Source organism: Capsicum annuum, chromosome 11 (genome assembly GCF_002878395.1).
Source record: "Capsicum annuum cultivar UCD-10X-F1 chromosome 11, UCD10Xv1.1, whole genome shotgun sequence".
NCBI classification, from domain to species: domain Eukaryota; kingdom Viridiplantae; phylum Streptophyta; class Magnoliopsida; order Solanales; family Solanaceae; genus Capsicum; species Capsicum annuum.
Window position 1 is genome coordinate 218,155,085 of NC_061121.1, and position 27,959 is coordinate 218,183,043.

A 27,959-nucleotide genomic window follows, 5' to 3' on the forward strand; every position below is an offset into this window, starting at 1 on the left:
CAAGGAATTCGTAATCCGAACAGATCATGAATCCTTGAAGCACCTTCGGGCACAAGATAAGATTAATAAATGGCATGCCAAATGGATTGAATTTCTTGAAACATTTCCCTATCTGATTCAATACAAAAGGGGGAAGGATTATATGGTAGCCAATGCATTATCTAGAAAGCATGTTCTTATGTCCACTTTGTCATCCAAGCTAATGGGGTTTGATAGACTTAAGTTTTTGTATCCCGAGGACCTTTACATTGATCCTATCTTTAGGAAAAGTGAAGCCGTAGGTAGGGAAAAGAGGCCCTTGGAGTCTAGTCCTTATGCCGTGTTTGATGGGTTCTTGTTCTAGGGGAGACGGTTATGTGTACCTTCTAGCTCTTGGAGAGAGTTGTTTGTGAGGGAGGCACATGATGGAGGTATCATAGGTAACTTTGGAATTGATAAAACCCTCGAAATATTGGAGGAGCAATTCTATTAGCCAAGGATGCACAAAGATGTTGTCAAAATTTATGACCAATGCATGGATAGTAGGAGTGCTAAGTCGAGGCTCTTTCCTCATGGGTTATACACCTGCTTCCCACTCCATCACGCCCATGGTTTGATATTTCTATGTATTTCATGTTGGGGCTGCCATGGACTCAAAGGAGTCGGGATAACATCTTTGTTGTCGTTGATCGTTTCTCCAAAATGGCACACTTTATTCCCTGCAAAAATAGTGAAGATGCGGCTAGTGTAGCTTCTTTCTTTATTGAAAATTTTGTTAAGTTACACGACATCCCAAGGACCATTGTAAGTGATAGGGATTTTAAGTTCCTTAGTCATTTTTGAAAGTCAATGTGGGGTAGACTCGAAACTAAATTGTTGTTTTCTACGTCTTGCCACCCACAAACCGATGGCCAAATGGAAGTAGTGAATTGAACCTTGGGTTCCATACTACGTTCCATGGTTAAAGAAAAGTTGACATCTTGGGAAGATCACCTACCTCTCATAGAATTTGCTTACAATTGGGTGATCTATTCGAGTACGGGCATTACGCTCTTTGAAAGTGTCTACGGCTTCAATCCCCTAACACCCTTGGATCTAAATACTTTGTCAAATGATGTTGTTATTATCTTAGATTAAAACAAGAGGTCCGAATCCATTAAAATCTTGCATGAGAAGGTGAGGATGCGGCTTGAGAAAAAGAAGCAAGAGGTGGCCAAACGAGTCAACAAAGGGAGAAGACGTCTTGTACTTGAGCCGGGAGATTGGGTGTGGGAAGACCTATGTAAGGAACCTTTCCCCAACAAAATAAAGGGCAAGTTTCTACCAAGAAGTGATGGTCCATTCTAAGTTCTTGAAAGAATCAACGATAATGCTTACAAGATCGACTTTCCATCGGAATACCAAGTTCATAACACGTTCAAAGTATGTGACCTCTCACGGGTTGATACCATTGAAGATGAAGAACCCGTGAGTTTGAGGTCAAACTCCTCTCAAGATGATACAGGTGTCACGGGCTTGAGACCATTTACTAGAAGTCAAGCTCGGGAACTACAAAGGGTTTAAGGCGTATTTATGAAAATGGACGCGGTTGAGCTTGTTGCAAACTTTCCCAAGAGAGTGTACGTATTGACATGTGGGGGATAACATTATTGGCCCAAAATACACCCCAAGGCTTCCCCAAACACACCAAACCCTCCCTTTTCATTAAGGGCAAAAGGGTCCTTTTGCCATCCTTTTTGTAAAGACTATTTAAGGTGTTTCTTTAGTCTTGTTTAGTTTAGTTGGTCATTTTCTTGAAAACACTTGTAACATTGAACACCATTTTCATCTCAAGAAGAGAGTAGACCAGCAAACATTGAACATCACAAGTGAAAGGTTTCATTTGTGTTGTGAAACGGCTAGAAACGAGAGTGCTTGAGTGAACCGAGCTCCTCTTGTGTTCTGTAAGAACGTGATGCTTGTTAAATTATTTTATAGAGGTTTTAGAGTATTAATACACTCTTTAGTTGCTGAATTATGAGTTCTCCTTGTGTCAAGTTACTTATCTTCTTTACGTTTAAGTTTGTGTTTGTTGTTTCCGTTTAATGTCTTATGCATGTGGACTGTTTGTGTGACTGCGGACTGTTTTCTTGCTCTTTTAGATACCGTTTGGTATCACTTGGACTTCATGTCCTCCTCAGCTTCCCAAGTAGCTTCCTCAACTTGTTGGTTCCTCCAAAGAACCTTTACCGAAGCCACATCCTTGGACTGCAACCGACGGACTTGCCTATCCAAAATCTCAACCAGGACTTCCTCATAGGACAAGGAATCCGAAATGTCCACCTTTCCTAAAGGAATGACCATCAAAGGATCACCCACGCACTTTCTTAACATCGAAACATGAAACATAGGATAATTACGGATATTATTGATAGAGAGGAAATGCTGTATCAAGTTGTGAAAGTGATGAGAGATAAAATTGCAGCATGCATTACATGCCCTTTTTGTCATAAGCTATTCAGAGAAGCTAGCTACTACTATTTCTGAGTGTCTTCATACGCGTGAGTATAATTTCTGTACCTCTACTTGCTCTTTGATATTCAATGAGTTTTTTTTCTGGTCAATGTGAGCCATTTGAATTTTGAATTTTCAGTCTGCGTTTGTTTTATTTAGTGTAATTTTAGCTGGATTAATCTTTGATAGGGTCACAACATGGTGTTCTCTATGTGCTTAGAGGTTTTATGTAGCTTAAAAACTTTAAGAGAATTGCGTATACAGTACCGGTTTGTCTGCTGCTCGGTATTCAAACGATTATAGGGTGTTTCGAACAGTACATTTGGTCAATATTCTTGGTTTATGATCAACTAAATGGAACTAGTTACATGTTTGATTGATTTCACTTAAATGGGTTTTGCGAATTTACTCGGTGGTAATGAATTAAATGATCAACAGTTGCCGATTTTATATGGAAGTTTTCTGTTCAAGATAAAAGCTTGATGCTTGTTCACCATGTATAATTGAGCTGAATAAATATTTATTTTCATATATAGGGTTCATTTGAAAAATTCAAATGAAATGTATGAGTCATTTATGCAATCATTTCTAGAAAACTATTTTTTTTTTTGTGATCGTATAGCAAGGAGCATGCTTTGATTTCCCTAAACAGTGTACGTTATCCTATAAATTATCAAGTTTTGATGAATGAATTAAAATTTACTAGATTCTTCTGGTTTGGGCTATACTGACCCTAGCTTCTGTTGTTTCAAGAAAAGATGAGCTTTTCTTTTGTGCTAATATTGTTTCTGAAATTCACCCAATTTGCAGGAAATGCAGGCCATAAGCAGCTCTCTGATGAAGAAACGGAATGCTGTCCAATATGCAAGATTGATTTGGGGTGTATCCCGTTAGAGAAATTGAGGTCATATATTTTTATTGTCACTCATTTTCACTTTTTTTTTCTGTTAATCCTAACATGCAAAAATGGGCTTAATTGTCAGTTGAAATATTGATTTAGATAGTTCTAGTTTTGCTTTTGCATTTTGTTCAACCACATGGAACCTCTAGTAACATATCACACTTTGGCCATGTTTTGCTGTTCCTCTCAACAGGGTGGCTCAAGGGTAAGGCTATTAAAGCCTTTACTTTAGGCTCCCAAAATCGCAATGCCTCAAATTGTTAATTTTATGATTTTCTTTTCTTTCTGAGAATATTGAAATAGTTAAAAAAACTAATATCATTCAATAGAAAAATTTGAAACTTTGATTTAAAATACTCAAATCTTTATAATAATAAATACTTCCTCCGTTTAAAAAAGAATGACCTACTTTGACTTGCCACAAAGTTTAAGAAAATAAAGAAGACTTTTGAATCTTGTGGCCTTAAATTAAAGTTTTTTCAAATGTACCAAAATGTCCTTTAATCTTGTGGTCATCGACATGCCACGTGGAAAGTTGAAATTAAAGTATTGCCAAAAAAGGAAAGGGATCATTCTTTTTTAAACGGACTAAAAAGGAAAGTAAGTCATTCTTTTTTCAACGGAGGGAGTGATATATTTACAATAACATTCAAGGTAACATATTAAAAATGCATGGTTAACGTCTTATTAACTTGAATCAATCCTTGTTACAAATAACAATATTACTATGTGAAATGTAATACTACACTAAAAACAACAATCATGGAAAAATACAAAAAAACAATAATAATTTTTTAATTTATTATGTATATGTATATTTTTATGGCCTTAAATTAAAATTTGGCTTTATGCCACTAATTTTATTGAGACGTCCTGTCTCTCAAGTTTGATATGCAACAAGAAATTAGAGGTGTCTTGTGCCAAAGATATAACAAATTTAGCCGTGAAAGATTTCAACATTTGCCTTGGCTAGGCTCACTGAGATGCTTCATTGGATAACATGAATTTTGCTGAATGTGGGTGTGCATACATGGTTTTTATGCGGATAGCATTCACTTAGTTGCTATATGAGGTTCTGAAGCTTGTTTGCCCCTTCCTTCTTACCCTGCCAATTCTTTGTAAATGACTCCTGTAAGAAGGTGTTAAGAGACCCTTTTGGCCCAACCTTTTATACTCCAAGATCCTTTTCCAAACCTGCTCCCCTTACGAGTCAAGAGATGGATAAATAGATGATCTCATTGTACTAATGAGATGCGTTCAAAGTGACTGAGGTGTTTTTTGTTGGTTAACTCTTATTATCTGCCATACCCCATGTAAGTTTTTCTTTTTTCTTCTCATTTCAGGCCAGATCATACTTTGCAAGCTATAAGAGCAAAGATATTCCCTTACAAGAGGCAACAGGTGCAGGCACCTAAAGTTGTGCCTTCAGTTACCCCTCAAGAAAGTTCTGCAGAAGATCAGCTGGATAGCTCTATTTCACCTAGGACTTTGGACAAGTTTACTCAGAATATTAGGCAGGTAAAGTATTCTTCGATGGCAGTGTGGTGCCTCATCTTAGGCTTCGTTGAAATCTTTGCTGAGGTTGATGTCAAGCGTATATAGGTGGATATTCTTGTTACACTTAATCATGGCTCTTTTGCATAATTCTTCCAGTGTTGAGCTGTTTGGCCAACCCACTCCTGATAACGAAACAGAGAATGATATTGATTACTGGAAAAGTAAAGTTGATTTGTGGAAGCCTTTGAACTGTTTGGTGGAAGTAGCGAACCAGAGAAAATCTGCGAAGTTTGCTTCCCAAGGTTCTACTGCCAAATCAGAACGTCCGCATTTCATTGACGATGAGGCTTATGTCCGTAAAACCTAAAGAAAAAAGACATGGACTAGAAATCAATGTCCACAATGACAATAGTAACAGTGGACCTGCTAATTTGGGGTCAGATAAACCTAAAAAGATGCTGAGAAATAGCCAAAAGCAGGCGGCATCAGATGGAGGATTTAGTATTTCACCACAAACTATGTTGGACGCAATCGCTACCAAATGTGAAAGGAGTAATAATCCAATTTGGTTCTCATTAATGGCCTCCGAAGATAAGTAAGAATCTGCCTTATCTTTTAAATATCTTTTCTGAGAAAGAAATTGTATTTTTAAATGTTTCTGCTCCAGTATCTTTTTCAGGGAGGGAGATTGTTAAAATTGGTCTTGGGCCTAACTCACACCCCAAAAGCTAGTTCATAAGGAGGAGGATTTCCCAAGCCTTATAAGGAGACCAAGGACCCTTTCCTCTTCCGATGTGGGATACTTAACACTCCCCTGCACGCCTAGGCTAACTGTAGCGTGGACAACACGCACAGGCTAACTGGAGCATGGACAATATAGATGGTGCCCACCATCGATGAACAAATATTTGGAATGGGCCTGGCTCTGATACCATGATAAAATTGTTTTTGGGCCTAACTCACACCCCAAAAGCTAGCCCTTCCAGTTGACTATAACCTTTGGCTACCAACCTTACCTTAAACCACTCTATTTTCCCATTGGCCTTATACTTGATTTTGTACACCCATTTTGATCCAATGATGTTCTTGTCCGAGGGCATGTCACCCACTTCCCATGTATGGTTGTTTTCAAGAGCTTTAACCTCCTGCTTCATGGCTTCAATCCACCTCTTATCTCTGCTAGCTTCATTATAAGATTGTGGTTCAACTTCTGTTGACAAGCTACACACAAAATCTTGATATCTTGAACTAGTATTAGCATAAGATAGGTAATTTGCTAGTGGGTATCTAGTTCCTCTCCTCTTCCCTGGTGAAGAATAATCCATTAGCCATGCAGGTTGTTTGGTATCTCTGGATGATCTTCTTAGTTCAACTTCTGTAGGTACTGAGAGTGACTCTTCTACATTCTGCAGATTATGAGTGTCTTCTTCTTGAATGCCATTAGGATTATGTATTGATGTATCTTCAGTTTGTGACCCATGTAAAGGCTCACTAGGACCTGTGTGACTGTCTGCATCTTCTTGTACTTCTGCATCATCATGTGTGGGAGATCTTAGTGTAAGAAATTCTATAGAAGATTCTGAACTTGGCTTCTCTATAAAAGGAAATGAGTCTTCCTTGAACACTACATCTCTGGTAACAAATAGGTTATTAGTACACAGGTCTAATAGTATATAACCTTTCTGAGTTACAGAATAGCCCATCAATACTGCAACCTTGGCCCTTTCTGCAAGCTTATCACCTCTTGGCAATATTGAGGCATAACATTTACATCCAATCACTCTTAGATGGGTCAAGGATGGAACCTTTCAAAACAATATCTCATAAGGACTTTTACCTTCTATGGATGAAGATGGTAGTCTGTTAATGAGATATACAGTAGCCTTAACATTCAACCCCCAAAATCTGATAGGCATTTATGACTGAAACCTGATTGCTCTTGCAATATTTAGGATCTGTCTATACTTTCTCTCAACCACACTATTTTTTGTGGTGTGTATGGACAAATACTTTTATGTATGATTCCCAAGGTTTGAAACAACTCTTTGCATTTAGAGTTAATGAACCCTGTACCATTATCTGACCTTAATATCTTTATCTGAACACCAAACTGATTCTGAATCATAGTGAAGAAGTTCTTTATGGCTACAATGCACTCAAACTTTAGTTGCAACAAATGTAACCATGTATACCTACTATGATCATCAACAACAGTTAAGAAATAGTATTTCTTGTCAAAAATAGGTGTCTTTTAAGGACCCCAGAGGTCCATATGTACAACATCAAAACATCTTGTAGCTCTGGAAGTACTGACAGGAAAAACTAGTCTAGTTTGTTTTGCTAATGGACAAACATGACACTTATTAAGAATAGCTACATCACTATTGTGCCTTATGAGATTGAGGGACTTTAATGATTGAGAAGAAGGATGTCCCAGCCTTTTATGCCTTAGACTGCACTCATGCACCTGTACTTCTACTTCTACTCTTACAACCTGTCTTTGATGAGTCTTATTGTTAAGAGTTCTATTTACTTCACACACATTCTTTAGGATGTATAGTCCTTCTTTCTCCTTACCAATCCCCTTCACCTTTCCACTGTGAAGGTCTTAAAACACACAGAAGTTAGGGTAAAATGAAACAAAGCAAGAAAGTTGCTTAGTCATCTTAGACACTGACAACAAGTTCAGTTTGAAATTTGGAACATACAGTACATCCCCCACAACCTTATCTTTCAACACCTGTGTTTCTCCTATGTGTGTTATTTTAACCTTGGCTCCAGTAGGCAGATTAACTTTATCACATATGTTATTATCCACTTTATGATAGTATGAGAAAATACCTTTATGTGCTGCTACATGGTGTGTGGATTCACAATCTACTATCCAATTATGTGAAATGAAATGACTAGAAAAATAACTAACAGTACCTTTCATGTTGTTCTGTTCATAGTCATATGTTTCCTTGTTAATTAGTGCTATAATCTTCTTGTATTCTTTCTCTAAGAATCCTTTCCTCTTTGCCAGAGTAGTATTGTTAATGTATTTACCTCCCTTCCTACTAGATTGCTCAGCCAAACATGAGTTCTCTGCTTGAGGACCAGAGAAGTTATGAGCTGATGACTGACTATTGTTGTGACTAGCAGCTGAGTGTCCATATTCATGACCAGCTCTGCCTTGGCCATTGTGAAATGGTTGGTTTGGTATTTCCCTTGCATGATTATAGTTTCTTTTTTTCTTGTTCCTCCATTCACTTAGATATCTATGCAACTTGTTGCAGTTTTCCTTTGTATGACCAGTAAAATTGCAGTATTCACACCTTTTACATTTATAGCCTTATCCTACAAAACTTGATTCTTGATTCCTACTTCCATATCCAACCTCTGCATTGTTTCTATGTAATTGCATAGCAATAGGTTCAGTCTTATCACCAATAGTTGTTGCACAAGCAAGCTGTTGAATTTCATCCTCACTGATCATTGCATATGCTTGATTAAGTGTAGGTGTTGGTCCTTTCATCAATATTTGTCTTTTTGCCTGATCATATGTATCATTTAACCCACTCAAGAACTGTATTACCCTTAACTGATACAAATATTCTATATACTCCTTCGACTTAGGACAATTACATGATGAAGTTGGTATGATTGCATCATGTTCACTCCATAAGTTCTTGAGTTTAGTAAAGTAAGTTGAAACTGAATCAGTACCTTGGTGAAGATTATTGATTTCCCTGTGTAATTGGTACTATCTAATGTGATTTACCTTGTCAAATCTTTCCTTAAGATCCCCCCATACTTCATGAGTATTTTTTGCATATACAATACCACTGAATAATTCTGTACTTACTGAACTCATCAGCCATGAGAGTACTACTGCATTGCATGCCTCCCATTGATCATGTAACTCCTCTTTATATGTTTCCTTGCTACAAGTACTAGTTACAAATCCATACTTCCTCTTTCCCAATAGTGCAATATTCATAGATCTACACCAAACTCCATAGTTCTCTGAACTAGTTAATTTGATGGAAATCAATGCATCTCCTGCTACATCTGATGCTCCCAGATACACACTAGAATCAATTTTAGGTGCCATGACCAATTTACGGATTACAGCTAAGCTTTGATCAAAAAACAACACAGTAAACTCAAAATCAATGTCCTGTAACTATAGATCTATGGCTCACAAATAAAGATCTAAGTTCTTCTAACCTCACTAACACACAAACAAAAATCTTAGGCAAAACTTACTGTATTGTAGATACACTTATACTCGATATCTTGTTTCTTCAGTCCCACAATCACGTGGCTCTGATACTATGTTAAAATACCTCTCAAACCTCTAACATTCATATATTGCTTCCATTGCAGCTGAGATTGAGCTCAACAAGAGATAAATAAATCTTGGGCTTAAATCAACCTCAAAAGCTAGCTCAATAGGGGAGGATTTTCCAAGTCCATATAAGCAAACCACCAGTCTATTCCCCAACCAATGTGGGACTTTTACCCACTCTAACACCCCCTCACGCCCAGGCCCAACTGGCACTGGCGCGTGGACTGGGAGCCCAAAATGGGGATAGACCTGGCTCTGATACCATGTCAAGAATGAACCTTGGGCCTAACTCAACCTCAAAAGCCATTTCAAGAGAGAAGGATTGTCCAAGTCCATATAAGCAAACCACCATTCCATTCCCCAACTAATGTGGGACTTTAAAAATTGATCTTGGGCCTAACTCACACGCCAAAAGCTAGCTCATGAGGAGGAGGATTGCCCAAGCCTTATAAAGAGACCACCCATCTCATTAACCACCAATGTGGAACTTTCTTTTCAATCTTTTTAACACTTCACCTCACGCCCAGAACTCAAATGGGTGTGGAAAATCACCCTGATATCTCAATTCCGGGGCCCAACATTGGGCGAGAATGGGTCCTGCTCTGATACCATGTTAAAGAACTGGACCTTGGGCATAACTCAACCTCAAAAGCTAGCTTAAGATGGGAGGATTGCCCAAGACCATATAAGGAGACCAAGGACCTTTTAACCCACCGATGTGGGACTCCAATACCCCCTGCACGCCCAGAGCAGGATATCTGGAGCATGGATAATATAAGACGGAGGGACCAACATTCAAAACAATAAACTCTGTGAACTTGTCTCTGATACCATGATAAAGAAATGGACCTTGGTCGTAACTCAACCTCAAAAGCTAGCTCAAGAGGGGAGGATTAAAATTGGTCTTGGGCCTAACTCACACCCCAAAAGCTAGCTCATAAGGAGGAGGCTTGCCCAAGCCTTATAAGGAGACCAAGGACCCTTTCCTCTTCTGATGTGGGATACTTAAAAGAGATGCACCCTTGCCCCAGATTTCTGCAAGTTACTTGAGAATAAAGTAAGCTTATTTGTGATTTTGTTCCTGTCTTATTGTGGAACACTTCATCTTGTGATGTTGCTTCTTTCTAGGCTTAGAATTCTTAGTTATGCTCTAATTCTCCGAATGAATTGCACAAAGAATGTTTATTACTGCAGGAGTTAGGTACTTAAAGCCTTGATATCTATCGTACTAAACTATGTGGCCGTAAGAGGGTGGAGGAGGGGGTTCATACCATTTTTTTCTTTCGAATTTTGAATGAAGACACTACTGCTCTCTTTTTGTTGTAACTACGACATCAACTACTTCTTCTTTTCCCAAGAAAGGAATAATAACTAATAATGCTAACTATATGCTGTCTTGTTCTAAGAGTGCGGATACGATATTTATATTGGCAAACCTTTAAAAATGAGTATATTTATCTGCCATGAAGATTTGACTTAATCCATTAGATTAGAGTATTTAACAAGCTTATCTACTCACACTTCTTTTTAGAGTGGGAGGCATGCATCAGGTGGGGTCAAATTGCAGGTATGTTAGAAAGACTAGGAAAGAAAGCTATAACCTAGATTAAAAATGGCAAGTACTTTTGATTGAAAATTGATACTAAAGCTAGATGTTGGACTAACAAGTTCTGATAAGAAGAGGCATCATGATCCATTTTTATCTATCCTCTTGTGATGAGCTAGGATTAAAATTGTCTAAAGCAGTAAAATCTTGTATCGTATTTAGGGTCCTGGAATCTTATACCCTTATAAACCAGTATACATTTAGTTGTAAGTAATATTCGTACAAGTTTTCCCAGCTTTCTGCATACTTGAGATATAGTGGTGGTTCACTCAATAATGGCACTTTGACCGGCCTCCTTCCATACAACAAAATAAGAATATTATTTTTTCTTGTCAATACCATTTTATTTTTTCGTTCTTCATACCATGAAAATGCACAACAATATTGATATGTGTACTTTGGGGGGTCAAAATTCCAACTTGTTTTGTACATGTCAAATTCAAAGTTAAAAATATAAACATAACGATTTTATAGGTAGTTAATGTTTATTATGTTTCATAGATGAATGAAAAGTAGTATTTTAGCATTTTGTTAGGAGATAAATTGTGTAACAGATTAACTCTCAGGTACATCAATTAGTAGGTATGAGAGGATTAATGTCGGATCCTCAAGTAACCTTTTGATGAATTGAATCATGTTCGCCTGAGAAGTTTGTTAGATTCATCAACTTTGTGAATCTATTCACAAAAGCATATATGCTGGATTATTTTTTTGAGGGATGTTGCTTGTTTTTTTTCTTCTTCAATTAGTGCAATCTTTCTCTTCAATCTAGAGTACTTGCATCTATTGGTTTTTATAGAAGCAACTTCTTCATTCATTTGACTACATTCGGCTATTGATTCATTTTTTTTCGATCTAATTTTCAGCATCTGTTCCTGCCAAGCTAATTTTGGTAGAAGCTGCTGTAGGAGGTTAATTTCAAGTGGAATAATCAATGACCCATTGTATTCTTTAACAACAGAAGATAGCAATTCCATTATACCTGTTGCATATGTTTTAGAATATAGATATTTTGGCTATATGTGAATAAGCATTGAAGTTGAAATACATAAGTAATGAGTATATAAACCACTCAAAACCAAAATAGTCAACGGGGATGGCGTCAAAGATATAAAGTAGAATGCAATGTATAAATTTTTTCTTGCCTTAAGATTTTTTTTGAATTACTAAATAACTAAATAAACTTCTCCCCTTCCTTGAGTGTGGTCTTTGTTGAATTTGAGGATGAAATATGAATGGATGGCTGAATGATTGTAGGATTTGTGTATAATGAATTTGAATATGAATAGGAGGAGAATATGGAATTTGCCTATGCATTTAATAGGAATAAAATGTTAATGTATTTTGAGAAAGTGTAACTGAATAAGATTGGGGGGGAAATCTGGGATTTGTCTAATTGTTTAATAGGAAGATTCGTTACAGATTTGTTTCAATATTGAATTTAGAATTAAGTGAAGCAAAATGACCAAATGAATGTATGTAGAAGTGTAGGGGTTCATGTATTTGTACATAAGTAGGATTTTATTTGTGGTTCTGTGCAACTTGTTTTATAAGTGATACTTTTTGCTCCTCTATTTATGTTTGCACATTTTCTATTCAATTATTGTGGAGCTAAAAGGCTCTGTTTTATAGGGGGTTAAAATGTTTCTTGTACATTGACATTTCTTGCCCTTTATCATTGTATTATAAGGACCAATTAAATTAGATCCACTTTTCTGATTTGCTTTACCAGCTTCTTCAGTTTTGCTTTGAGACCGTATAGGTGCCCAAACAACTGTATCCCCTCATTGAAACTTATTTGTATGTATATTAGACTGCTGATTTCTTTGCGTCTTACAAGGGTGCTGAGGTTTCCTATGGTTAATAACTCAACCATGACCTTTTTTAGTAGAAAAAAGGGGAACTCTGCTTGGAAGCTTGCACAATATTATCACCACCCGCTGCCTGAATTGAGCTCATATCCAAAACCAACTAAGAAGAATTCAACTTCTCCTATTGAGTATGAACTTTAGCGGGATTACTATCATTCCATAGCTATGTTTTAAGGAGATGGTAGCATACCTCATGGTTTAAATCAGGTGTTGATCTTATTTATATATCCTCTAAGAAACTATACTTTCACACAATCAACTAGTAGAAAAGACATTAATTATGGACCAACTTACATCATATATAAGAGAGGGCTCTAGTCTCTGTTTAGTTGTAGTACCTTCCCCTAGGATAACTGCCAAAGCAAAACTAATGTATTCAGAGTTGTTCATTACTGCGCCACCCCCTCCACATATTTTTCCTATATTTCTATCAGAATTTAATTTCACAAAATCAGGGGGAGGTTTGATCCACTTCACAGATTACGTCTTCCTAGAAACATTAGATCAATGTCATTAATACATGATACTTCATATTTTCACCTGGCTTAGGCCAATTAAAGGAGTTTGGTATCCTTTACTAAGTAATGTATTCATCTAAATCCAAACTATTGAAAGTAAGGAATTAGGTGAGCTGCCAGCTGCTAACTAATAGTTAGTTATAACTAACTTAAAGTGACGATAGTGTAGTTAGCAAAATAGGGTAGTTAATTACACATTTTCCACATGTGTATATATCTTAACTCTTAGCTATCTGTAGGAGTTTTTTAATTCAGTAATGAGAACAAATTTTCTCTTCTTCTAGGTCACCCTCTTCCATTATCTATGTAGTTTTTAACATGGTATCATAGCCAACAATGGAGATTCAAGTTGATTTCATCTCATTCGGTTAAATTCCTCTTTCTATGGCCTTTGATTCTTCGCTTGCCCAAATAGTTCTCGATTTTTTTGGTTATATTCGCTATTTTTCCAGTTTTTCTCAATCTATTTGGTGTTCATTCATGGTGATTGATGATAATTCCTCTTCTGCTGATGGTGTTGATGCTAGTGGATCACAGTAAGAAGCAAATTCTTGATCACCAACTGTTTTTGATTCGTTTGATACTCTATTTATTCTCGATCACCTACTATTTTTGATTTATTTGATCCTCTATTTTTACAATTATCTGATGTTCTTGGTGTTAATCTAGCTCACTGTTTTCTCACTAGTATGGAGAACTATATCCTCTGGAGCAAATCAATGCGCATTGCTTTCCTGGATCATAAGCTCAATTTTGAAGGATTTAGTGAATGGAATTGTGTATTCTTCCAATGCTCACAAAGTTTGGATGGATCTTAAAGAGCGTTTTGATAAGGTGAATGCTACCAAAAATCTACCATGTACACATAGGAATTGCTTCACTCGTTTAAGGTACAACTATTGTTTTTGCCTATTTCTATGAATCCTTGGTACCCCCTCCACGTATACATGTGATACATCTTGTGAATTCATAAGTAATTTGGAGCAGCAGAAACTTATACAGTTTTTAGGAGGATTGAATGAGCATAATAATCAGTCTAGGAGCCAAATATTAATGATGAAACCCACTCCTTCTGTAAATACAACCAGTTCTCTGATTATTCATGAAGAAGGTCAACGTGCACACTTAAACACAAACTCATCAATTTCACACTATGAAGAGGGTGAATCCTTAGCTTTTAATGTGTCCACCAGTTCATGAAGCATAGCTAGCTTGAAATAGAAACACTAACTACCCTCTCATTTAGGGGAAGGGGAATCATTAGGCACACCAGCTGTTATAGAAAACTTTACAAAAGGAAACACTACTCACAACTTGTGAATGAAGAGAACTTTCAGTGTTCAATGTGATTTTTTTCATCTTAGAGGACATACTAAGGATCAGTGTTACAAACTCATTGGATATCCATCCGAATTCAAATTCTCTAGAAATAGGGAGAGAGAACAATATTGATCTATTAGGGGAAGTAACTTAAAGAGTTCTGGTTTTAGAAGTGCACTAAGTTAAAGAAATGGTGGCTATAGTGCTCATAGTACTAATGCAAATTATAATGATGAATATGGGTACCAAGCTCCTTCAAATCAACTTGGGAAATAGTCATTCATAGCATACCAATTTCAGAAGCTTCTTAATCTGATTGATAAAGAGAAATCTCCTGAGAATGTAGCTAATATGGTAGGTACAATTAACTGTTTCTTAGATAGTTTTAAGACTAATCTTCTGGTTGTTGATACAGGAGCATCAAATCACATGGTTTCATCTATGGATCTATTGTTATCTAAGTTTCCACTCTCAAGTTCTTATAAACATCAGGTTCATTTACCTAATGGTAATTCAGTTAGAATCACCTATAAAGGAACCTGCCTTCTTGGCAAAGATCAACTCCTTCAGGATGTTCTCTACATCCCTTTCTTCAAATTCAATTTACTATCAGTCTCCAAACTCACAAAAGACTTGCATTGTCTTGTATTATTTTATCCTAGTTTCTTTATTCTTCAGGACCTCTACACTGGTAAGGTGAAGGGGATTGATAAGGAAAAGGATGGCCTCTATCTCTTCTATGCCAAATTACCATCACCTACTGGATCACAATCTTTAACTATTTGCTTATCTTCCCAACTTAACTCCAAGAGTTTGGTGTGGCATCAAAGACTAGGACATGGACCCATTTATGTTCTCAATCAGATTTCTTCCATCAAGCATACTCTAGATAATTCCTTGATTTGTAATTTTCCTATTTGCCCTGTTGTTAAACAAACTAGAATACCTTTTCTTGTTCATACAACCATGTCTAATCATGCTTTTCAATAAGTGCACATGGATGAATGGGTCCCTATAAGCACAACACTTATAATGGGAATAGATACTTTCTTACTCTTGTGGATGATTTTAGTAGAATGACATGAATTTTTCTTCTCAAATTCAAAAATGATTATTTGTTGCATTTAAGAACCTTTATTCAACTCATTCATAATCAATTCAATGCTACTATCAAAACTATTAGATCATATAATGGTCTTGAATTTCTCAATTCACAGTGTACATCTTTGTTTCAATACCTTGGAATCATACATCAGAGAACCTGTGTCTACACCCTACAACAAAATGGGTGGCTGAGAGAAAACATAGACACCTTTTAGATGTGGCTAGAACATTGAGATTTCAAGGTCATATCCCTATTAAATTCTAGGGGGAATGCATACTTGCAGCCACCTACATCATCAATAGGCTCCCCACTGCAGTCCTAAATGGGCTTTCTCCTTATGAGAAGTTTCATAATGCACCCCTTCCTTTAAGTCACATGAGAATCTTAGGATGCTTATGTTATGCTACTGCTCTCACACTACATGACAAGTGCTCTCCTAGAACTATTTTTGCAGTTTTCATGGGATACTCTCCAAATCAGAAGGGTTACAGGTTGTACAATCTAAAATCTTACTCTTTCTTTATCAGTAGAGATTTTTACTTCAGAGAATATATTTTTCCCTTTAAACATCATCCTACTAATTCTACTTCTACTTCTTTTTATCCTACTTATTTTACAGAGATAGATGATGTCATCTATTCTACTCTAATTCATCATACTTCTCACCCTCTCATGAGGTAAATCCATCCCATGATCCACAGTTGCATGACACTGCAGCATCAGAACCTACAAGTTTCTTTCATTCTTTTGAACCTACAAGTCCTTTTCCTTCTCCATCTTCTCCATCTCTAGAACCCGCTCCTTCTCATCATTGTTCACCCTCTAGAAGACTTACCAAAGCCACAAAACCACCTATCTAGTTGACTGACTATGTACATCCCAAGCCTCTATCTCGAGCTTCCCCTCATTCCCTTGCAAATTCTATTCAGTACTCTTATCTTAGCTTAATTTATCAAGCTTTCCTATCTATTTTTTCTTCTACCACTGAACCTTGAACTTACAATGAATCCATTCAAGATGACAAATGGTTACATGCCATGAACCAAGAGATTTCTGCTGATGTAGACAACAAAACCTAGGAGATAGTTGATCTACCAGTAGGAAAAGTACCTCTAGGCTGAAAATGGGTGTCCAAAAGTTAAGTATAATACTGATGGTACTATTGGAAGATATAAAGCTAGGCTTGTGGATAAGGGTTACACATAATAGAAAGGTATGAATTTCCATGACACCTTTTCTCTTATTGCAAAGATGGTCACTATTAGGTGTACTCATGCTATTGCTACTATGCATTATTGGCCTGTGTTTCAGATTGTTGTTTTTAATGCTTTTCTTCAAGTTGATTTGTATGAGGAAGTGTACATGGTGCTACCTCCTATTTTTGCAAAAAGGGGGAGTCATTAAGGAATACTACCAAAGTGTTTAAGCTGATGAAATACCTATATGGTCTTAAACAAGCTTCTAGGCAGTGGAACATAAAGCTTACAAATGGTTTACTTACGTTTGGTTTCCAACAAAGTAAATATCACTATTCCCTCTTTACAAATAAAGATGGAAAGAAAATAGTTATGATACTCATTTAGGTGGATGATTTATTGATCACTAGGAATGATCTAATGCTCATCAAGGAATAACAAATTCATTTGCAACAAAACTTTAAGATCAAGGATTTGGGACAGTTGAGATATTTACTTGGAATAGGATTTCTAAGATATGATAAAGGCATTCTTATGACACAGAGGAAATATACTCTAGAACTAATTTCAGAATAGGGGTTAACAGGTGATAAACCTACAATAACACCTCTATTGCAACATATGAAATTCACAACTATGGAATTTGACAAACATTTAAGAAAGAAGAGTGTGAGGACCCTCAACTAATGGACAAAGGTGCTTATCAAAAGTTGGTAGGGAAGTTACTCTACTTAGAAATGACCAGGCCAGACATTTCTTATGCTGTGCAGACTTTAAGTCAGTTGATGCATGATCCTATACAGTCTCACTTGGATGCTGCACTTCATGTAGTAATATATCTCAAAGGAATTCCTGGTTTGGGTATTCTCTTAAGCAGCAATATGGATGACACATTGAAGGCATTTTGTGACTCTAATTGGGCATCTTGTGTAGTTACAAGGAATTCAGTAATAGGATATTGCATAAAGCTGGGACAATCCTTGATTTCATGGAAATAAAAAAAATAAACCATCTCCAGAAGCATAGTAGAAGCTGAATACAAGAGTATGGCTTCTGCTGTGGCAGAGATTGTATGACTGGTAGAACTTTTGGATGAAATGAGCATGAAAGTGAAGATTCCAGTATACTTTTTTTGTGATAGTGAAGCAGCTATACAAATAGCCGAGAATCCCATATTTCATGAGAGAACCAAACAAATAGAAATAGATTGACACTTTGTGAGGGAGAAAATCTAGAAGGGATTAATCAATGAAGTGCATATTGCAGGAACTAAAAAACAAATTGATATACTGACCAAGGAATTGGGAGGACAACAACACACTTATCTTATGAACAAGTTGAGGTTGTTAGATATTTTTCAAACCTCAACTTGAGGGGGAGTGTTGAGAGTAAGAATTATGTGAGCTTCCAGCTACCAGCTAACTAATAGTTAGTTGTAACTAGCTTAAAGTGATGATAGTGTAGTTAGCACAATAGGGTAATTAGTTATACATTTTCCACATGTGTATATATCTTAGTTCTTAGCTATCTATAGACGATTTTTTCTTTAATAATAAGAACAAAATTTCTCTTCTTCCAGTTCATCCTCTTCTATTATCTATGTAGTTTTTAACACAAACAACTTTAGAGAATAGTGAAGTTGTGCCATATCTCTCCACGTCAGATGTGCTATTATAAACCAAAAACTTACAATTTTTCAGTTATAATGGCAAGTCTTTATTCTGATAAGGTTTCAATTTTATTGCAATAAGTTAGATGTTCATTTGTTAACAGTGACTTCTGTTGTATTTCTTATTTTAGAGATATAATTTTCATCTTCCTTTCCATGTTCTGCATGTGCTTATAGTCCTTGGTGCAAGTCTTGTTATTTATGGATAAGAAGTTGTAGGACTTGCTATGAGTTGTGTTAGTACTGATGATAATTTCCTCTAAATTTTTTAGTATGCAGTATAATTGCATCTAGTAGGGTAAAGTTTGTATATGTTGTTCTTTATGCTGGTAAACTTTTTCTTTGGCTCTTTGTTTACTTTATAGTTTGTTGTTTTTACAGGAATATGTGTTTTTTCCCTTTCTGCTTGAAGCTTTCCTCATTTACCTATTTGATGTGAGCAATCATATTACTTATTTGTTAATTCTTGCGTTAGTTTCACCTTTTACTGGTTTTTGTCAATTCTCTCTATTATCAATTATATTACTTTGAGGGAATACAACGGCTATGTTGTTATTATTCTCTATGCTATCGATCATATATTCTATCGATCTAATTACCTTTAAAATCTTTTTCCCTTAATATTCTGCGAAACAAAATGGAACGGAAACAACTATTGTTAATTGGACCAGCTAAGTTCTCTACACTTGTTTCTTTATGATATATTTGAAACTTTATATGAATAGATGATTTATTTTTCATCTTTTCATAAGTTTTTTGTCCAAGGACATTGTTACTATTTGGCTCAAATTAAAATTAAAAAGTGGTTGTCAATAGGTTCATTTGAACCTGAAGATTGACACCCAGCCAATCAAACTCAAAAGTTCAAACTTCTAATCATGTTCCACCTACCCTTTGTTACGTTTATGGAAAAATGGAGCACAAAAAAAGAATCAAAAGAAGAAAATATCAATTATATGTGAACTATGGTCAGGACAAGTAATAGAACTTGAGGACTATCCCAACTTTGGGAGGGCAAGAACTTTGATCTAGGTGCCATTGTCAGAATACTTATCGCAGCACCAGCAGAAGAGTATATACAGTCAGGTCAGTTTTCCTTAACGCATTCAAAACCAACTCATGGTGCAATAACCTCGGGTTCCCTAAACCAGGAGGTGCTACCACCAACTACAATAACATATGATTTCCTCGCTTTGAAATGTCTTCAATATTTAAGCATAGAAAAGGTCATACAAACGACTTCTCACGTATCTTGGGTTCTTAAGGTGGTTGGTAACATCAAAGGTACTAAATCTTTTGCAAAACAATATTGATTGGCTCTTGTAAGATTATAGAGAAATGATGACTTCCTATTTGCAGAAAAGGTTGGAAGTACAATTAGTTAGACACCTCACTGGTGGCAGAAGAGTTTGTTGGAGTTTTTAAGCTTAACTTCAACTCTTAGAAAAAGAAACAAAGGCAGATAGAAGAGAACTAAAAATTTAGCGCAGATAGGTTGATTTTTCATTAATCTAAAGTGGTTCTTAAATATAGAAAAATGCAACGACAAAAGCCTATAATTAAGCAACTACTTTGCACATGATTCTGTGATCAATAAAATCCAAAAAATCTGAACAACTAACTTCTAAAATCCAAAAATTAAATTAACAGAACATGGCTAAAAAGCTGGATAATGTCCAACAACTTCTCTAACTTTTACTACAATAACTGAGATAATTAATCAACACTCCTCTTTGCATCAGTTGCCGCAAATTCCAAGTTTTTCTCTTAGAAATTCAAATTTTCTCTTTGGAAAGGCCTTGCTAAACATATCATACTTTAACCCAATTGATCCTTTTTTCTGCATGTCTCTGAGAAAGAATAGTTTAATACTGAAATGCTTGGTTTTTGCATGACAAATAGGATTATTTGAGATAGCAATAACTTTTTGATTATCCACAAACATCTCTGTGCATATCTCTTGCTTTATATTCAGATCAAGTAGAACTTTTCGAAGACATAAGGCTTGATTTGCATCAGTTATTGCTGGAATTAATTTAGTTTCAGCCGTCGACTGTGCAACAATCTGTTGCTTCTTAGAGCACCAATAAAATATGCCTTAGGTAAGATTAAAACAATAACCCAAAGTGATCTTCATGTCTTCATAAGCACCAATGCAATCACTATCAAAATACCCCCACAATATGTGCTTCTGATTTTACAACACCCAACGTTTTCGTTCTAGAATTTGAACCATAATTCCTATGCGTATAGATCTGAACCCAATGATTCTATGTCAATATGAGTGTGATGATCAATTCTATAGTCTGGAAATATCTTTGGAGATGATTTTGAGATAATTGCTAGTGCTAGTGCTCATCCTACTAGCCATCCCCGAATGTTGTATCCCTACACGATTTAGTCCTCGGGGTGTTTCAGTTATATTTTGCAGAGCTGGGTGACTCAAAATTTTCCATTGATCATCTTTGAAGTGGTGAGCTTCCATCTCTTAGAAGGCTTTGTCATTTCATCGTCCTGTTTCTCTTATGTAGTAGAGTATCTCGTTGGACTTCTTTTTGGCTACATTAGGGGCTTGTCCTGACTTAGGTTGATACTCAGTTGTTAGAGGCTTTTGTGGAAAGATGTGGGTTGGTTGGATATTGATGTACTCTTAGTTTTCATAGATCATCTATTCATATCTTTATCTTATTTTGTGTTGGCTTCCGCATGGTTATTAATATTATTATTGCGCTTATAAGGTTTGGCGATGGGGGTGGTGTCCAGTCCATGGTGGGATTGATATATCCATCATGACCAAAATCTGTTTTGGGTCATGACAGTCTTGGTATTAGAGCACGGTTCAGGGTTCCAAGGTTTCCGCAAAGCCATGTCAAGTAGAGTCCCTTTTATAGGTGTGTAGCTCACCATACTTATAAATGGGAGGATATTAGGCATTTAGGAAATATTTTTGACTCTTTCATACTGTAGATCATGCAGTAGTTTTGTCTATATGAAATTTATCCACATTCCTTCCTTGCTCTAATTTTGTGGGCTGTCTCATTATCAAAGCGATACTAGTGCAAAGGTTTAACTTTCTAATAATGCGGTCTTTTTCGATAGAGTCATCAGAAAGTTGTGAAATGTCACATGGAGTAAATCATTAAAGTTTATGGACTTAAGTGTATACCTCTATCATTATGAATCATGCTTTTCAGCCCTAGGTAAGGTGTGGATTTAGTCCCTTCTAAAAATTTTATTGTAGACGTCTCGCTTAAGGGGGAAAACATATATTTGAATGTTGGGATAGCATTTCCACCTGAGAGGTAGTATGAATTGGGGCATTATGACCTATGGATAGTAGCATGATCTAACTGTTAATGCTATAAAGTCATACATTTAGAAGCAAGGGTGAGAGTAACCTTTAAGGGGAAAAGATAGTTATATTTGTGTAACCATTTAGTAAGTGTTAGAGGTGGTAATATCTTATGGTGATTCATTATGGTTGCAGAAAAATGTGTAGATTTTATAGTAGTTAGTAGATGAAGTGATTAGCTATGGTGATTTAGAACTTATTTGAAATTATGAAATCATAGAGAGGGGGACTCAGTGATGTTTATAGTGGAGGTTACCAAGGGTTTTACCACAAAATTAATTCTCTCTCTCACTCCTAAAGAAATATCTCTAGTTTTCTTCATTATTTCCATAAATTTAGTGTGTTTGATTGCAAATCGATCCTAACAGCTGGTATCAGAGCTTGGGCGATTCATCACGATCACTGAAGATGGAAGGATCAAAGTTTGGAATTAAGAAATTTGATGGATCCGATATTAGTTTTGGGAATATGCAGATTGAAGACTATCTGTACCAAAAGATCTTCATGAACCCTTGAGCAGGGTGAAGTCAGAGTTCATGATGGAGGAGAATTGGAAGCTCAAGGATCAACAGGCTCTAGGGATGATCCGGTTGACTTGGTCGAGAAATGTGGCATTCAACATTGTCAAGGATAAAACCACGTCTGATCTGTTAAAGGCACTAGCAATATGTATGAAAAACCATCTGCGATGAACAAGGTGTATTTGATGCATAGATTGTTAAATTTACATATGCCTGAGAATAGATCTATTGCTGATCATATAAATAAGTTCAATATGATTGTTAGTCAACTATGTTATGTAGATATGAATTTTGATGATGAAATTAAAGCATTGATTTTGATGTCATCTCTACCTGAGTCTTGGGATATTATTATTGCTACAATTAGCAATTCCCGTTAATATGAGAAACTGAAGTTTGATGAAATTCGAGATGTTGTTCTTAGAAAAAGCATTCGTAAATGAGAAATTTGGGAGTCATTTGGTAGTTCTCTCAGTGTTGACCGAAAGAGGAAACACCAATCGAGGGGTCAGAAACACATGGCAGACCAAAATCGAAGAATCATGGAAAATATCCATAAAAACCCAAATTTTAGGTTGTACCTTTTATTCTTATTTCTCTGTGTAACTGTACATACTCTGAGTTATTAATATAAATAGTTCGTTCACTGTGGAGGTTACCCACAGGTGTTACCATGAAATTAATTTTCTCTATCTCTCTCTCCAAGAACTCTCTCTCTAGTTTTCTTCATCCTCTTTATAGATTTAGTGTGTGTGCATTCAAATCGATCCTAACAATGGGTATCAGAGCTTGGGAGATTTATTACGATCACTGAAGATAGAAGGTTGAAAGTTTGGAATCAAGAAGTTTGATAGATCCAATTTTAGTTTATAAATGATACAGATCGAAGACTATCTATCTTCACAACCTTGACCGGGGTGAAGCCGGAGTCCATGATAAATGAGAATTGGAATCTCAAGGATCGGTAGGCTCTAGGGATGATCCGATTTTATTTTTTGAGAAAACCACATCTGATATGTTGAAGACACTATCAAATATGTACGAAAAAACCATCTGCGATAAACAAGGTATATTTGATGCGTAGGTTGTTCAATTTACAGATGTCTGAGAATGGATCTGTTGCTGATCATATAAACAAGTTCAATATGATTTATAGTAACCTGTGTTATGTGGATATTAATTTCGAAGATGAAATTAAAGCATTGATTTTAATGTTATCTTCGCCTGAGACTTGGGATACTGTTGTTGCTGTGATTAGCAGTTCCCATGGTTCTGAGTAACTGAAGTTTGATGAAATCCAGGGTATTGCTTTTAGAAAAATCATTCATAAATACGAAATTGGGGAGTCATCTGGTAGTGCTCTTTGTGTTGACCTAAAAGGGCGAGACCAATCGAGGTGTCAGAATACATATGGAAGATCAAAATCGAAGAATCGTCAAAAATCTCCACTAAAACCCAAAATTTAGGGTATACCTTTTATTCTTATTTCTCTATTTAACTGCACATACTCCAAGTCATTAATATAAATTGCCCATCCGTCGTAGAGGTTACCCACGGGTGTTACCACAAAATTAATTCTCTCTTTGTCTTTCCTCAAGAACTCTCTCTAGTTTTCTTCATCCTCTCCATAAATTTAGTGTGTGTGCATGCAAATCGATCCTAACAACTGGTATCAGAGCTTGGTAGATTCATCACGATTACTAAAGATGGAAGGATTGAAGTTTGGAATTAAGAAGTTTGATGGATTCGATTTTGGTTTCTGGAAGATGCAGATTGAAGCCTATCTGTACCAGAAAGATCTTCATGAACCTTTGACCGGGGTGAAGCTAGATTCCATGATGGAGGAGAATTGGAAGATCAAGGATCAGCAGTCTCTAGGGCTGATCCGGTTGAATTTGTCGTAAAATGTGGCGTTCAACATCGTCAAGGAGAAAACCACGTCCAATCTATTGAAGGCACTATCAATATATACGAAAAACCATCTGCGATGAACAAGGTATATTTGAGGCATAGATATTTTAATTTACAGATTTCTGATAATGGATCTGTTGCTGATCATATAAACTAGTTCAATATGATTATTAGTCAACTGTGTTTTGTGGATATTAATTTCAAAGATGAAATTAAAGCATTGATTTTGATATCATATTTGCCTGAGTCTTGGGATACTATTGTTGCTGTGATTAGCAGCTCCCATAAATCAGAGAAACTAAAGTTTGATAAAATCTGAGATGTTGTTCTTTGCAAAAGCATTCATAAACGAAAAATTGGGGGGGTCATCTAGTAGTTCTCTCAGTGTTGACTTGAAGGGGAGAGACCAATCGAGGGGTCAGAATACACATGGTAGATCAAAATTAACCAATCATGGAAAATCTCCACAAAACCCCATATTTTTGGCTGTACCTATTATACTCATTTCTCTTTGTAACTGTACATACTCCAAGTCATTAATATAAATAGCACGTTTGCCGTAGAGGTTACCCACGGGTGTTACCACAAAATGAATTCTCTCTCTCCCTCTCCTCAAGAACTCTCTCTCTAGTTTTCTTCATTCTCTTGATAGATTTAGTGTGTGTGCATGCAAATCGATCCTAAAAACTAGTATCATAGCTTGGGAGATTCATCACAATCATTGAAGATAGAAGGATCGAAGTTTAGAATCGATAAGTTTGATGGATCCAATTTTATTTTATGGAAGATGAAGATCGAAGACTATCTGTACCAAAAAGATCTTCATGAACCCTTGACTGGGGTGAAGCCGGTGTCCCTGACAGAGGAGAATTGGAAGCTCAAGGATCGGCAGGCTCTAAGGATGATCCAATTGACTTTGTTAAGAAATGTGGCATTCACCATCGTCAAGGAGAAAACCACATTCAATCTGTTGAAGGCACTATCAAATATGTACAAAAAAGCATCTATGAAGAACAAAGTATATTTGATAGGTAGATTATTCAATTTACAGATGTCTAAGAATGAGTTTGTTGCTGATCATATAAATGAGTTCAATATGATTGTTAGTCAATTGTGTTCTATGGATATTAATTTCGAAGATGAAATTAAAGTATTGATTTTGATGTCATCTTTGCATGAGTCTTGGGATACTGTTGTTGCTTCGATTAGCAGTTCCTGCGGTTCTGAGGAACTGAAGCTTGATGAAATCTAAGATGTTGTTCTTAGGGAAAGCATTCACACATGAGAAATTAGGGAGTCATCTGGTAGTTCTCTTAGTGTTAATCGAAAGGGGAGAGACCAATCAAGGGGTTAGAATACACATGGTAGATCAAAATTAAAGAATCATGGAAAATCTCCACAAAAACCCAAATTTTAGGTTGTACCTTTTATTCTCATTTCTCTGTGTAACTGTACATACTCTGAGTCATTAATATAAATAGCCCATTCACTGTGGAGATTACCCACAGATGTAACCATGAAAATAATTCTATCTCTCTCTAGTTTTCTTCATCCTCTTCATAGATTTAGTGTGTGTGCATGCAAATCGATCCTAACAATTGTTATTAGAGATTAGGAGATTTATCATGATCACTGAATATGGAAAGATCAAAGTTTGGAATTGAGAAGTTTGATGGATCCGATTTTGATTTATTGAAGATGTAGATCGAAGACTATCTGTACCAAAAAGATCTTCACGAACCCTTGACCAAGGTGAATCCAGAGTCCATAACAGAGGAGAATTGGAAGCTCAAGGATCGGTAGGCTCTAGGGCTGATCCATTTGACTTTGTAGAGAAATGTGGCGTTCAACATCGTCAAGGATAAAACCACATCTGATCAATTGAAGGCACTATCAAATATGCACAAAAAACCATCTGCGATAGACAAAGTATATTTGATGCGTAGATTGTTCAATTTACAGTTGTCTGAAATAGATTTGTTCCTGATCACATAAACGAGTTCAATATGATTGTTAGTTAACTGTGTTCTGTGGATATTAATTTTGAAGATGAAATTAAAGCATTGATTTTGATGTCATCTCTGCCAGAGTCTTGGGATACTATGTCGCTGCGATAAGCAGTTCCCGTGGATCTGAGAAACAGAAGTTTGATAAAATCCAAGATGTTGTTCTTAGTAAAAGCATTCACAAAAGAGAAATTGGGGAGTCATCTGGTAGTGCTCTCAGTGTTGACCGAAATGGGAGAGACCGATTGAGGGGTCAGAATACACATGGCAAATCAAAATCGAAGAATAGTGGAAAATCTCCACAAAAACCTAAATTTTAGGCTGTACCTTTTATTCTCATTTCTCTGTGTAATTGTACATACTCCGAGTCATTAATATAAATAGCCCGTCTACCGTGGAGGTTACCCACAGGTGTTACCACAAAACTAATTCTCTCTCTCCCTCTCTTCAAGAACTCTTTCTCTAGTTTTCTTCATCCTCTCCATAGATTTAGTGTGTGTGCACGCAAATCAATCCTAACATATAGACCCGAACCTAATTATTATTTATCAACATGAGTCTGATGATCAATTCTATAGTGTGGAAACATCTTTGAAAATGATTTTGAGATGATAAAAACCTCCTAACTCAAAGACGAGTCGAGAACTTTTCTATCCATTGAGGTTTAGTGAATGTTTCAACTTGGGTCAAATTCCAACGACCATTACTTATTGAATATAATGTGTTACATGGACTAATATATATGAAATGAAATATCTTTGAGTCTTCTTTCCAACTCATCTAATTTAACCTTAATCCGATATTGGAATAAAAAGTTATGCTCATTTTACTTCAGAGTATTTGTCTGTCAATAAGGTGATGACTTGAGTGATAAGCTGTCAACTGAGTGATAAGCTATCAACCTAGTCATCAGCCTTAACCAGAAAATACCCAAAATCATTTGAGAAGGTGATGACTAAGTTGATAAGCCATCAACTAGTTAATACGCTATCAACTGAGTCATCAAACTTAACTACAAAGTGTCCAAACCCATCAAACTTAACTACAAAGTGTCCAAACCCAGCTAGATGTTGATAGCTAAGTTGATAAGCCATCAACTAGTTGATAAGCTATCAGCTAAGTCATCAATTAAAAATTTCTACAATTTTTATTCAGTTTCTTTAGGGGTATTTTGGTATTTTCCTCACCTAAAACTCGTCCCTCACGATTTAAAAACACTAAGATGCCCTATTATCTTCAATTATACAAATCAAAACGCCGTTCTCTTCTCTTTAAATCCCTAAGTCAAGAACACTAGGGTTTTCTCAAGGTTGGGCATCTAAATCTTCAAGGGTTGATTTCTTGCCATAATCCTTGATATCTCAGACGTGTTACTTGTAATATTCCGCACTTTTCCTAGCTTAAATTTGTTCCAAGATTATTAAGGGATAGCTTCCCAAAACAAATAACATTTATTTCATGCGGTATTCTCTAGATTTGGACTTTTTATTGTGTGAAAAATTAATAAGCTTTCCATCGATACTAAATTCGCCCAATTCCGACACTCGGTTAACAAGTTAGAGCATTTTTTAGCAATATAATGTGCTACCTAAGCACTTGGCGCATCGCAGAGGTCAGTAAAATGATAATCATCAAATTCTAGTGGCCCTTTGAGATAGCCCCACATCGCAGAGAAACCCAA

General features: G+C 36.2%; 1 pseudogene; it reads left to right on the top strand.

Annotated features, from left to right (window-relative positions):
* Positions 1 to 2,400: 2,400 nt before the first annotated feature.
* LOC107846230 lies at positions 2,401 to 10,264 on the top strand (annotated as a pseudogene).
* Positions 10,265 to 27,959: the final 17,695 nt, after the last annotated feature.